Below are 12,931 nucleotides of genomic sequence, written 5' to 3'. Positions count from 1 at the left end.
GGTTTGGCCTTGTCCGGCATCACTATGTTCTTATTCTTTTCCTTGATAAACACATCTTCTCATTGTATTGGGTTCTCTCAGAATTTTAATCACAAAGGGAAAGTGTATCTCCTTATAAAAATGAGAGTGAGAGTGAGATTCTGTGAACCAGTAAACTTACTAATCTTCAATTGATTAAAATGTTTCTTCTTAGTAAATAAAACACTTCTGTCAGGTAAAATGTGTACATTATTTTATGTGCCAACTGACTTTTTTAGTGACCTAAACCTAGCTTTAATTTTTTTCATCCCCAAATATAGAAATACATACTCTATAAAATTAATCATTCATCTCAATTATGTTGGAAAGATGTATCTTGTGCCAGAAAATCTTTCTTAACTTTCTACCATAATTATATATGAAGGCATACACAAAAGATGAAAGCTTGCAATGATTCTAAAATCTAGGAGTGATATCCAGTGGATCATCAAACTTGGAAGACGTTTCTACTGACTATAAGTTAAGAGCAGGAAGGAAAACCTCAACAAGTGGTTCCCTGTATAGTGCCAGCCCTGTGTCACTCAGCTTTGTTCCCCCCCATTACTGGCTTCACTGGGGTTCAGAAACATAAGAGCCTTGCCAGCTTAAATTCCAGACAGCTACTTCTCTCCTTTGTCCTTGCTGTGGTCTTAGCCTCTGTCTTTCTTGTCATTTTTTTTTTTTCTTTTTGCCGCCATTTGAAGACTGACTGATACTCCTCCAATACAACGCACAGGAAAGTGAAGAGAGGATATTGGCATTTTCTACCTTGGGCAGTTTAGACTTCACAAGGAGAGTATTTTTGGTGGGACAAAGACAGAAAGAATGCTGGTTGCAATGTTGTTGGGTTTGTATACTTCATTTGTCCCCTGTCTTTGAAGTGTCAGAGAGTCTGACCATACAGGGAAGAGAGGATTCTAACTTAGTTCTGTGGAATCAGTATATGGAAGCCTATGAGAAACTGGGAATTATGCTCAAATTTAGGAGTTCTTTTCTCTTCATTCTTGTGCCAGTGAGACTGACCTTTTAATATGGCAGCCAGAGGCACAGAGAACATGCAAGTCCGTGCATGTTCTGTAAGTGCTAGAAAATCAGCCAGAGCATTCAAATCTGGGAAGTGAGCTCCTCCGTTTCTAATTCATGATTCCCTCCACCCAGCAAGGTTGACAGGTAAGACAAATGAGGCAATATAGATTCCAAAATAACTGATTCATTTTTAGTACAAGCATTCTGGGAAGAGAACCACTAACGTGTCATACTCAATAGGCTCTCTAGTGCTCTCCAGGTCACAGGATTTGTACATTCTATTTTATTTTGACTTCAGCCCTCCTTATGATTTCATACATTACCTCATGCATCTTTCCCCCTCAGACTCCTCCCCAGCTTCTTCGTGAGCTGGAGCAAGCCAGGACACATGTTGCTTCATCCTTGATTGCTGTTTATCTTTTGCATTTGGATGTGTGGCCTTTTTTTTTTTTTTTTTTTTTTTTTTTTTTACAGTATCATTAACCTTAGGTGGAGGCCCTATGATTGGGATGATGGGTGAGGAAACTGTGTGGTGTCTCATTGGGTTTCCTTGCTCTGTAGTTGAATGCCAACATCAGACGTGTTCTTCATTCACATTACTCGTGTTGTGTTCTTGTTTTTCCAAATCTACTGTGTTATTCTTTTTTTTTTTTTTTAAAGATTTTATTTATTTGAGAGAGAGACAGTGAGAGAGAACATGAGCAAGGAGAAGGTCAGAGGGAGAAGCAGACTCCCCATGGAGCTGGGAGCCCGATGTGGGACTCGATCCCGGGACTCCAGGATCATGACCTGAGCCGAAGGCAGTCGTCCAACCAACTGAGCCACCCAGGCGCCCCTGTTATTCTTTTTTTTTAAACTCAATATATAAAACACAAGATTTTATTTAAGAGACACACCTCCTACCAATGTATTCTATATGCTTAACATTTAATTAAAAAATTCCCATATTCTCATACACTGTTTTCCTTCAAAATTATGTCATCCATCATATGCATCAAATAATGTTTTAGCCACGGTTGGGTGAAAGGACTTGAGAAGCAACCAAATGCACAACAGGGGATCTGGTGGAAACCCACAAACCTTTTGTTGACACATATAGGTTTTGAATAGATCATTCCAGGTCCGAGGTTATGTAAATGAGGAGAACATATAGAGCTTTAAAAAAAGTTTGTGCCCAGTACGGAATGAATACATCAAAAAAAAAAAAAAAAAAAGATCTGAAGCTTCAGAAAATGACTTGTGGCAAGAACTTGAAGAGAACCTTAGAAAACTTTTTGGGATGATTGACAGGTTTGAAGAAGGCAGGACATTTGTGGAATTGGAGAAGAAATCTATGAAGATAAATGGTAGATAAATTGTGACAAGGTGTGAAAAAACTGGATGAAATATAAAAAGACTGCCAGGGAACTAAAAATACAGTAGCAGAATTTAAATAGAATTTAGAGGCAGTAAAGAAGCAAAACTGATGTACTGGAAAATTTAATTAGTGATGAATAGGGTGTATTTCAGTGTTTGTTTTAGAATATATAGGAAATAATAAAAGGGAAATTCATGGCTACAGAGAACAGAGAACAAACCTAAGAGTTAGGTGTTTCTGAGAAAGCAAGCATATTAATTGGCATGAAATTAATAATCAAGACACAATTAAAGAAAACTTTCTTACCTTGGATAGTCACCTGATTACATGGATTGATTTCCAAGAAAAGTAAGCAAGAATAGACTTGCTAAGAAACTGTAAAAATAAAAGGCTGAGAAAATAATTCTGTTAACATTTGGGCAAAAAAGAACACGTTCACATAAGTGAAGGATAAATAATCAGAGGCTCCTCAAAAATTCATGTTGTGTTAAATTTCTAGGTTTAAAACCTAGCCTACAGGTTTGAGAGAAAAATACAGGATTAAAGAATTTCCTGTTCAGTCAAGTTGTAAATGCAACAGAAAATCCTTCCTAGCTGTATTTCTGCACAGGTGACCATGGTGTGTTTAATCCCCAGCACCTGGCACCATGCTATAACTACCAGAGGAATTGAAATTGAATTCATGTTGCTTTGAGCAAAATCCAATGCAGTCAAATTCTCCAAAGGTAAAGAAATACATCTAGTAAAAATATGATTTCAACTGACAGCCAAAGTAAGAAGAGAAATTCTTAATTTTAAGTTCTAATTATGTCCCCAAATTGTTGGCAGTTGTGACTCTTCCTTTTGGCCCTATTTTTTTTTTTTTTTAATGTTTGGTTTAGGCATAGGGTGAGTTTCAATATCCAGAAGACTACAGTCATGAAATCCCTGAACTGGAACAGTAATAGTTCTTGAAATTTGTTGAGTACTTACACATACTGGTATTGATCAAAAACCTTTATATGTGTTAGCCCCTTTAACCCTCTCAATCTTCCTCAGAGGTGGGTTATCATTAGTTAACAGATCATAGTGGGTTATCATAGTTAACAGATAAGGAAACTGAGGCACAAGATCACCCAGGTCACAGATGATTGGACTAGAGTTTGAACTTGGCAGTCTGGCTAGATAATATACAGTAGATTTCTAACCACTACCCTTTATATTCTTCCAAATAGAAATAAGAACATAAGAGGGCATTTACTTCCATTTTTAAAATTTTGCAAGTATGCCCTTTGAGGGCTGAGATAAAGTTTTAGGTTCCAGTGTGCTTTGAGCTTTGAGGTGGAAAATTCAGGGGGGCAGAAGGAGTATGGGGTGCGCAATCATCATGATGCCCGGTTCAAGTTCTTAAGTAGGAGTCACCTGGCAGGTGTGAGTCTTCCTGCCCTAACCCTGTGCCAAGCAACTGAGTGGCAGAGGTCTTTGTCCCCTGGCTGTAAGCAGGTCCACTTGAGTCACAGATGCATCACCATGTCCCCCAGGTGACCGCTACAGTCACAGAGGAGGACAATTCCCACTCAAGGAGTACAAGCTGCTAGGATCCTTGCCAGGAGCACATACAGAACCTTCCACTCCTAAATTGCTAACACAGGCAGGGGTAACTGCGAAACAGCATTCATGGACAGTCTAACGGGGAAACTCAAAGACAGAGATAAGTGTATGACATAGATTAGCAAATGTCTGAAGGAAATAACCACATGAAAGCAAGACATCAACCTCAACAGAGTTAATAGATTAGATAAAATACCTTAAGACATATAAAGTGAAGTTAAGATACTCATTTAGAATTCTTGGAAATAAGCTTAATTATTATAAAAGATCAGTAAGTGGACTGAATAGCAGAATGAACACAGCCAAAGAGACAGCTGGAAGAATGAACCTCGAAATTCTACAAAACGTAGAAGAGACAGATAGATAGAAGGTACTTAAGTATGTTAAGAGCCATGCTAGGTAGTGAAAGCAGCTCCAACATTCATCAGTGAGCATTTCAGGAACAGAGCTGAAGGGACTACTCAAAGATAAAAGAAAAATACAGAGAATTGAAAAAAACTCATGCCGATTGAAAGGGACCATTGAGAACCTGCACTTCCACACTGTGGCTAAATTATTGAAGATCAGGGAAAGAGGGCAGTATTCTAAGAGCTTTGTGAGACAAGAGAAGTAGAATTCATAAAATGGAATGAGAATCAGATTGAGTTTAGGTTTCTCTTTGGCCCTACAAGATGACACAGGGCAATATTTTGGAGTTCCAAGAGAACTCCAAGGAAATCTAACTGAAGTATGTACCTATATAAACTATTAGTCACTGGTGATAGCAAAATGCGTGAACAAGGGGGCACCTGGGTGGCTCAGTGGGTTGAGCCTCTGCCTTCGGCTCGGGTCGTGATCTCAGGGTCCTGGGATTGGGCCTCGCATCGGGCTCTCTGCTCTGCGGGGAGCCTGCTTCCTCCTCTCTCTCTCTCTCTCTGCCTCTCTGCCCACTTGTGATCTCTCTCTGTCAAATAAATAAAATCTTTAAAAAAAATGCGTGAACAAGGGCTCTTAGTTGACTATCTGTAGACTTTAACCTGAAGCAAGCTCTACTACAAAAAAGCCTTAAAAGATGAATTGGAGAGGAAAAAGTGAGCCATGCATAACTGTGATGCCAAAAAAGAAAAAAAGAGTAAAATGTGACTTAAGCTTAAATGAGTATTAATTATTAAAAAATGAGGATTCACATGATCTCAACATGAGAAGTAGGAGACGGTGGGATTGAAGAGTGAAGAGTGATTGACTTCAGACATTAATAGAAATTTATGTTTAATATTTGTGTTAAACCAAAGGTTAACCAGTTGGAGAGTTGAGATAGAATGCACAATTGCTGAAACTTTAGGGAAAAAAGAATGAAAAATACTTGATCAGTTCAAAGAAATATGATCACTAAGACAAGAAACAAGAAGGCATAGTGTATACATAATGTAAAATAAGGTGGCAATAAGTCTAAGGTCCTAGAGATGTGGGTAAGTTAAATTCCACAATCACAAGACCACTGAATTAAAAAGACAAAGATTTATTTATACACTATTAATAGGACATAATAACAAAAATATGAGGATTAGAGTAACGATATAAGAGAAATACCCAAGAAGCATTAACAGAAGAAAAGTAAGAATAGTAACAATAACACCAGATGAAAATTTGATCAAAGCCCCAAACAGTAATGAACAAAGATAATCATGACACATATTTCTTTTTGTTGTTGTTGTTCATTTCCATTCTAATTTTTTGCAATTATGATTTGAAGCATTCTTTGTGTTCACAATTTTTAAAATGATTTTATTTATTTATTTGAGACAGAGAGAGAGAAAGAGATTCTGCTAGGCACAGAGTGGCTCGATCTCACAACCCTGAGATCATCACCTGAGCTGAAATCATGAGCAGATGCTTAACTGCCTGAGCCACCCAGGTGTCCCCACAGTGCTTTTTAAGTGGTATTTAACTCATAAGGTAAAATGTTGTAGCTTTTTTTTTTTGGCTCATGGTTGATTCTTTGGGGAACATTTTTATGAACTGAAAAGTTTTGATTTTCACTATTTTCTTCTTATAGTAGTTTTGCATGTTTGTTGGACAACTTTTTCTGTTCATTCTGAAATGTATAGAATTTGGGGGCTAAAAAGGACTAAAATGACATTACTTTAGGAAGGCAATGTTTCTTGGTTCAAGAGTACCCTCTTCTGTTGGAATAGTAAAGTACAGCTTGTAAAACAAATGGTGCCTTACTATTATGCCTGTAGATTTGAACTACGTGTGCCAATATTTGAAATCAGGTGGCTTCCATTAAACTTGATGGAACAGTTCCACCAGAAGAACAAATATTGATAAAGGAGACTAACTCATTATGCAGAGATTTAATGATCATCTTTTTTATTGCGTTATGTTAGTCACCATAAAATACATCATTAGTTTTTGATGCAGTGTTCCAAGATTCATTGTTTATGTACAACCCCCTGTGCTCCATGCAAAACATGCCCTCCTTAATACCCACCACCAGGCTCACCTAACCCCCAAACCCCTCTCCTCCAAAACCCCCCAGTTTGTTTCTAGAGTCCACAGTCTCTCATGGTTCATCTTTCCCTCCAATTTTCCCCAATTCACTTTTCCTTTCCTTCTCCTAATATCCTCTATGTTATACCTTATGTTCCACAAGTAAGTGAAACCATATGATAATTGACTTTCTCTGCTTGACTTAGTTCACTCAGCATAATCTCCTCCAGTCCCAGCCATGTTGATGCAAAAGTTGGGTATTCATCCTTTCTGATGGCTAAGTAATACTCCATTGTATATATGGACCATATCTTCCTTATATATACATCTATATGGACCATGTCTTCTTTATCCATTGGTCTGTTGAAGGGCATCTTGGCTCTTTCCACAGTTTGGCTATTGTGGACATTGCTGCTATGAACATTGGGGTACATATGGCCCTTCTTTTCACTACATCTATATCTTTGGGTTAAATACCCAGTAGTGCAATTGCTGGGTCATACTGTAGCTCTATTTTTAATTTTTTAAGGGAGTCCATACTGTTTTCTAAAGTGGCTGCACCAACTTGCATTCCCACAAACAGTGTAAGAGGGTTCCCCTTTCTCCACATCCTCTCCAACATTTGTTGTTTCCTACCTTGTTAATCTTTGCCATTCTAACTGCTATAGGTGGTATCTCAATGTGGTTTTAATTTGAATTTCCCTGATGGCTAATGATGATCAACATTTTTTCATATGTTTGCTAGTCATTTGTATGTCTTCTTTCTAAAAGATTCCAAGTGAGTTAACCAATAGTTTACCAAGTAAGGAAGTCCTCCAAGATAGTTAGCTAGTTACCCAAAATTTAAAACAAACAAAAAAAAAGCCGCCTTATACACCAGCAATAGCTACTTGAAAGTTCAACATTTTGGTTAATTCATTGCATTTAGTTCTATTTGAGATTTTCTCATTATTCATTCATTTGTTTATTTATAATCTGCATCTCCCCAGTAGAATGTCAATCTGATGAGAGAAGTGCTGTTTTACATCTTATTCATTGTTGTTTCTCTGTACTTAAACCAGTATCTGACACAGGGAAATGCTTAAATAATACTGGTTGAATAAATGAATGAGTGGAAAAACCAAAGACCCTATTCACAAAAATATCAAAACTATAAAATATTTATGAATAAATCTAAAATACATGTGTTTCTGTGTGATGAATAACACAAATATGGAAATATTAAAAATATAAACATAGAGTTCAATGATTTGTCAAACAGTGAATATCCATGCAACCACCATCCAGGTAAAAAAATATATATATAACATTATCATTACTCCAAAGCTTCTCCTGTTCTCCCATATCGCTTTCCAATTCTAACTTTCTTTGTCCTCTTCAAAGTATAACCGTTATGCTTACTGGCAGCACTATAGTCAAGTTTTGCCTGCTTTTGAACTTCATATAAATAGAATCATACAGTATATATTATTTTGCATTTGGCTTCTTTTCATCAATATTGTTTTTAATGCTCAACCATTTTGTCATCTGTAGCTTTAGTTCATTCCTTATCGTGGCTGTGTATAATTTATGTCTATGTTCTACCATCATATGTATCTTTTGGTGCCCGTGAGTGCACCATTTCTGGGTATGTATCTGAGGTGGAATTTCTAGGTCATAGAGTATGTATATGTTGAACTTTAATAAGGCCTTTTGATTAGTGCAAGTTTTACCTTTTATGTAGTCCAATTTATTAAACTTTACTATTCATGCTAATGTTTTGTTGTGTTTCATTTAGCTCTGCAGGTCATTTAGTATTGATATTTTGCATATGGTATGAGGCAGTAGTCAAGATTTATTTTTTCCTAATGGTTATCCAACTGCCTCTGCAGCAATACTTGGAAAAAAATTGAGTGAGCATATATGCACAGATACGTTTCTGGGCCTTTCTTCTGCCCCATCCTTTGGCCAAATCACATTTAATTATTTAATGACAAACACTCTCCAAGAGTGTTTTGGTTATTTTTGGCTTTCTGAATCAGCTGGTCAATTTTTTTGAAAAAACAAAACAAAACAAAAAACCCCAAAACCCAGAAACTCCTGGGATTTCAACAATTGGTTTTCAACCAATTTTGACAGAATCGACATCTTTGCAATACTGAGTCTTCCAAAGCATAAATGAAGCATAGTCCTCCATCAATTTAGGTCTTCCCAAGTTTCCTGGATTATGTTTTGAGGGAGGCTTACTAGAAATGTGATGTTTTGGGTACTCTTTCAAAGAATACACTTAAAAATTTTTCATTTTCTAATTGTATGTTGCTAGTTTATAAACAGTATTTGATATTTTTAATAGTCACCTTGTATTCAGCAATTTTGCTATACTCACCTTTAAATTCTTATAATGTGTGTGTCAATTCCTCTGTGAATAATTTTATTTTGTTTTGGGTCTTGAAACTTATTCAGTTGCGTTGTCACATTTGCTGAATTCATCTTTTTTTCCCCCCTATTCTTTCTTCCAGCCCTGGTTCAGTTTTGAAGGGGAGCAGTGATAGTGGGCATACTTGTTTCATTTTTGCTCACAAAGACAAAACTGGTTTTCCATCTCTTTATTTCCTCCATTCCTTTCTATCTGTGAACTCCACTGAGGAACGTGTAAGAGGAACATATCCCTGGCTCAGTATGTAAAGCTGACAATATCTCCCACATTGATCTATCAGTTCTAAATGTTCCAATCTAAATCTCCAGGGAAATTTCCATAGGCCTTGGAAAAGCTCATCTAAAGGAGATTGTGTGCAAGAATTTCCAAGGAATGTTTAGAAAGCAAAAGCAGCGAGAGAGCTTGGGATAGATATGAAGATGCGTGGTCTTGGTTAGCTTCTCTAGAAGCAGTGCTGCACATCGGAGTTCTTGTTCAGGGAGTTTTCTGGGTGGGGAAGAGAGGAGAGGGTTTCCTTGAGAGAAGCAGGACAGGGAAGGGAAACCTGTTCATCAATCATGTCTCAGCTACAGGCTGGATTCACTCTGATCCTGTGGTTGAAGCTCTGGAGGACAAATTACACTACGAAATGAGTCCTGTTTTGTCGCAAGGGGACTGTCCTGTCCTTTTATATCTTTATGCCAGTGAGTCACAGCTGAGGTGTGCCCTGGCTGGGGGTGGCGTGCTGCGTGGCTCCCACTTGAACTGTCAACCAGAACGGCAGCCTGGTGACAGGAGCACTGGCTGGCAAAGGGAATCTTCTTGGGACCCAGCAGCAGCCATTACATTAAAGGCTTGAAGAAGAAAAATGTCACATGCCAATATCAGTCACAGATGTGCAGAGGTTGTGTCTAAACTTGGGATAGGTGGGGAACCCCTGAGTACTCTGGGTCAGGGCTTAATTATTTTCATGTCCTCGCTCGGAATCACTGGAACCACTTTTATGGTTTCCAAGTGTCAATGTATTTTCTACCGTTGGGACATTTTTGATACTGGGAGGAGAGAGCTGATGAAATAGTAGGTTAGGGAGGGGTCCAGCCATTGGAGGTTGTGATGACATTGAAGATTAGGTTTAGGAAGAACAAGGATGAGAATCTGTAACCAGAGGGGGGAATTTTGGAGGTCAGTAATTTCCAGTAGGAGCAGTTCCTGGTGGTGATGACACCCAAAGGGTGACCATGTATGTGGATCACAGAGGAGAGGGAAGGGGAGGGTCAGGAAAGTGTGAAATGCCTCCAGCATGGATTGTGAAGATATACAGAGGGGTGGTGGGGTTAGAGAAGACAGGAAGAACTTGTGTGTGCAGAGTGGTGGGTGGGGGGAGATATGCTTGGGGAAAGAAGGGGTAAGTCTCTAAGGGGAACACTGAAGGTGATCAAAGGAAGAAATGCTTCATGTGGAGCAAGTGCATGGCACGAGGCATGGGGACCTTGCTTCCTGAACCCAAGATATGAGTAGCGGTCTCAGGGAAGAATGTGGGATGTGTGGTCCACAGGGGAAAGCTAGGCCTCCCTGTGAAAGTGCCTGGTAGAGGAAATGCATTAGGATAAAGCAGACAGACGTCTTGTGGAGGTAGGTGGGCCATTGAACAGGGGATCTAGGGTCACAGAAAAAGAAATTAGAAGACAAATACTGATAGGGATGTTCAAACATAAAGAATTATTGCCAACTCAAAGATTTCATACCATTTAAAAAAACCCAACATCTTCATTTCAATGGCATCCAGTCTTAACTCCATAACCACGTGCTGATTCTTTCCAAATCTTACTCAATTGGTGTATCTCTCAGTGACGATGAGAAGGTAAAATTAATTAAATACTGTTTTGAGTTTGCTTAAAGAGCTATAATCAGAATATTAAAAAACAGAAGGTGAATTGTGAATGTTGAGATTGGCACATATATTACCTGTGCCCTTAGAAGGTGTATCACTGAGCTACTTCCTTTGGCAGACTTGCAGGTGAGAGGGAAGAGTTAAGATGTCCTTCTATGATTTGTTTCTTGGAAACAATGACAAATCTTCATACCCTTTACCCAAGACTAAAGCTGAGAATAGTCCAAGAACTGTTTATTTTTTTTAAATTTTTATGTCAATTCATCAATTTTTTATGTCGATTTATTTAACATACAGTGTATTAATATACAGTTTCAGAGGTAGAATTCAGTGACTCATCCTTTACACACAAAACCTAGTGTGCCCTCCTTAATGCCCATCACATTCCCCCACCAATCTCCCATCTAGGACCCCTTGGTTTGTTCTCTATAGTGAAGCATCTCTATGGTTTGCCTCCCTGTTTTTCTCTTGTTTTATTTTTCTTTCCCTTCCCCTATGTTTATCTGTTTTGTTTCTTAAATTCTCCACATGAGTGAAATCATATGATATTTGTCTCTCTCTGATTGACTTATTTTGATTAGCATAATACTCTCTAGTTCCATCCACATCATTGCAAATGGCAAGATTTCATTCTTTTTGATGGCTGAGTAATATTCTCTCTCCGCCCCCCCTACACACACACACACACACACACACACACATCACCTCTTCTTTATCTATTCATCTGTAGATGTACATCTGGGCTCTTTTCCATATTTTGGCAGTTGTGGACATTGCTGCTATAAACATTGGGTTGGGTGTGTCCCTTTGGATCAATATGTTTGTATCTTTTGGATAAATACCTAGTAGAAACATTGTTTCTTAAATGAGTTAGTAGAGACAATAGGGATACCTCTGGATTAGCAGAAAATAACTGGGATTTGGAGATGTAATTTATTGATTATTTAAAATAGTGTTGCTTTCCTGAAATCAGGGAGCTTGTTGGATGTTTATGAATTATTGGTCCTTAGCCCAGTGTTTGGTACATAGTAGACACTCAGCGAATGTTTACTGAGTCAACTAAAATGAGGGATTTCATAATTCGTGGAAAGAATGCTTGGGAACAAGAGTGGTGGGTGGTGTGTATATGTGTGTGGTCACTGCCTGCCCCAAATTTCTCACTAATTTTTCTGGTTCTTTTCTAGCAAGATAGCTTTCTTTCATTTTCTTCTTTTCATCTGATATCTTAAAATAATACAACTGCTAAGTTAACTTTATTGCAGAGACTGGGCTTGTCAGGACGCAACCTTGTACACCCACGGTAAGTAAAGTATGCATTAAATCAGATCTTCGTCAAGCTATAAACCAGTGGTTTCCAACCTTGGCTGCACATCGTAATCACCTGGGGTGATAAAAATTCCAATGTCTTATTCTCACCCTAGAAAATGCTCACTTAAGTTGTCTGGGCATTGTTTTTGTTTGTTTGTTTCCCAGGAGATTTTAATGTGTATCTAAGATGGAGAACCAGTGCTCTGAACAATTTTTTTCCAGAGGATCCCTAAGAACACTGGGGAGGAAGGCCCTTTCATAGTCTTTCCACCTGGGCCAAAATTCACTTGGCCATTTTGGTCCTGAGTTGAGCTCCTGCTTTTAGTCTTATTTTGCTGTCTGGTTGATTTTTATCTCTTTATACTTGGAATTCCAAAATCCTTTTTTTTTTTAAATTTTATTTATTTATTTGACAGAGAGAGAGAGAGAGAGAGAGAGATCACAAGTAGGAGGAGAGGCGGCAGAGAGAGAGAGGTGGAGGAAGCAGGCTCTCCGCTGAGCAGAGAGCCTGATGTGGGGCTCAATCCCAGGATCCTGAGATCATGACCTGAGCCAAAGGCAGAGGCTTAAGCCATTGAGCCACCCAGGCGCCCACCAAAATCCTTTGTAAGGGAATTCAAGAATTTACACTCTATTCCTCTACGTCATAAGGTGCAGCCTTTTTGAGTTCCCAGAACAATTAGCTGACAAGTGCATAACTTTATGGCTACGAGTGGAAGAAATAGGAAATCCAATCCTCTGTTTTGTCAAAAGCCTTGTATCCTAATTTTTATTAGGGAAATCGTCATTGAGAAATCAAAGGTTGTTTCACTGGAAAGGCAACAATAATGACTAGGGAGAGGCAGAGCACTATAAATTTAAGATCTCAACAACT

This window comes from Mustela nivalis (assembly GCF_964662115.1).
Source record: "Mustela nivalis genome assembly, chromosome: 14".
Taxonomy (NCBI): Eukaryota; Metazoa; Chordata; class Mammalia; order Carnivora; family Mustelidae; genus Mustela; species Mustela nivalis.
Note: the sequence above shows the minus strand (reverse complement) of the source record.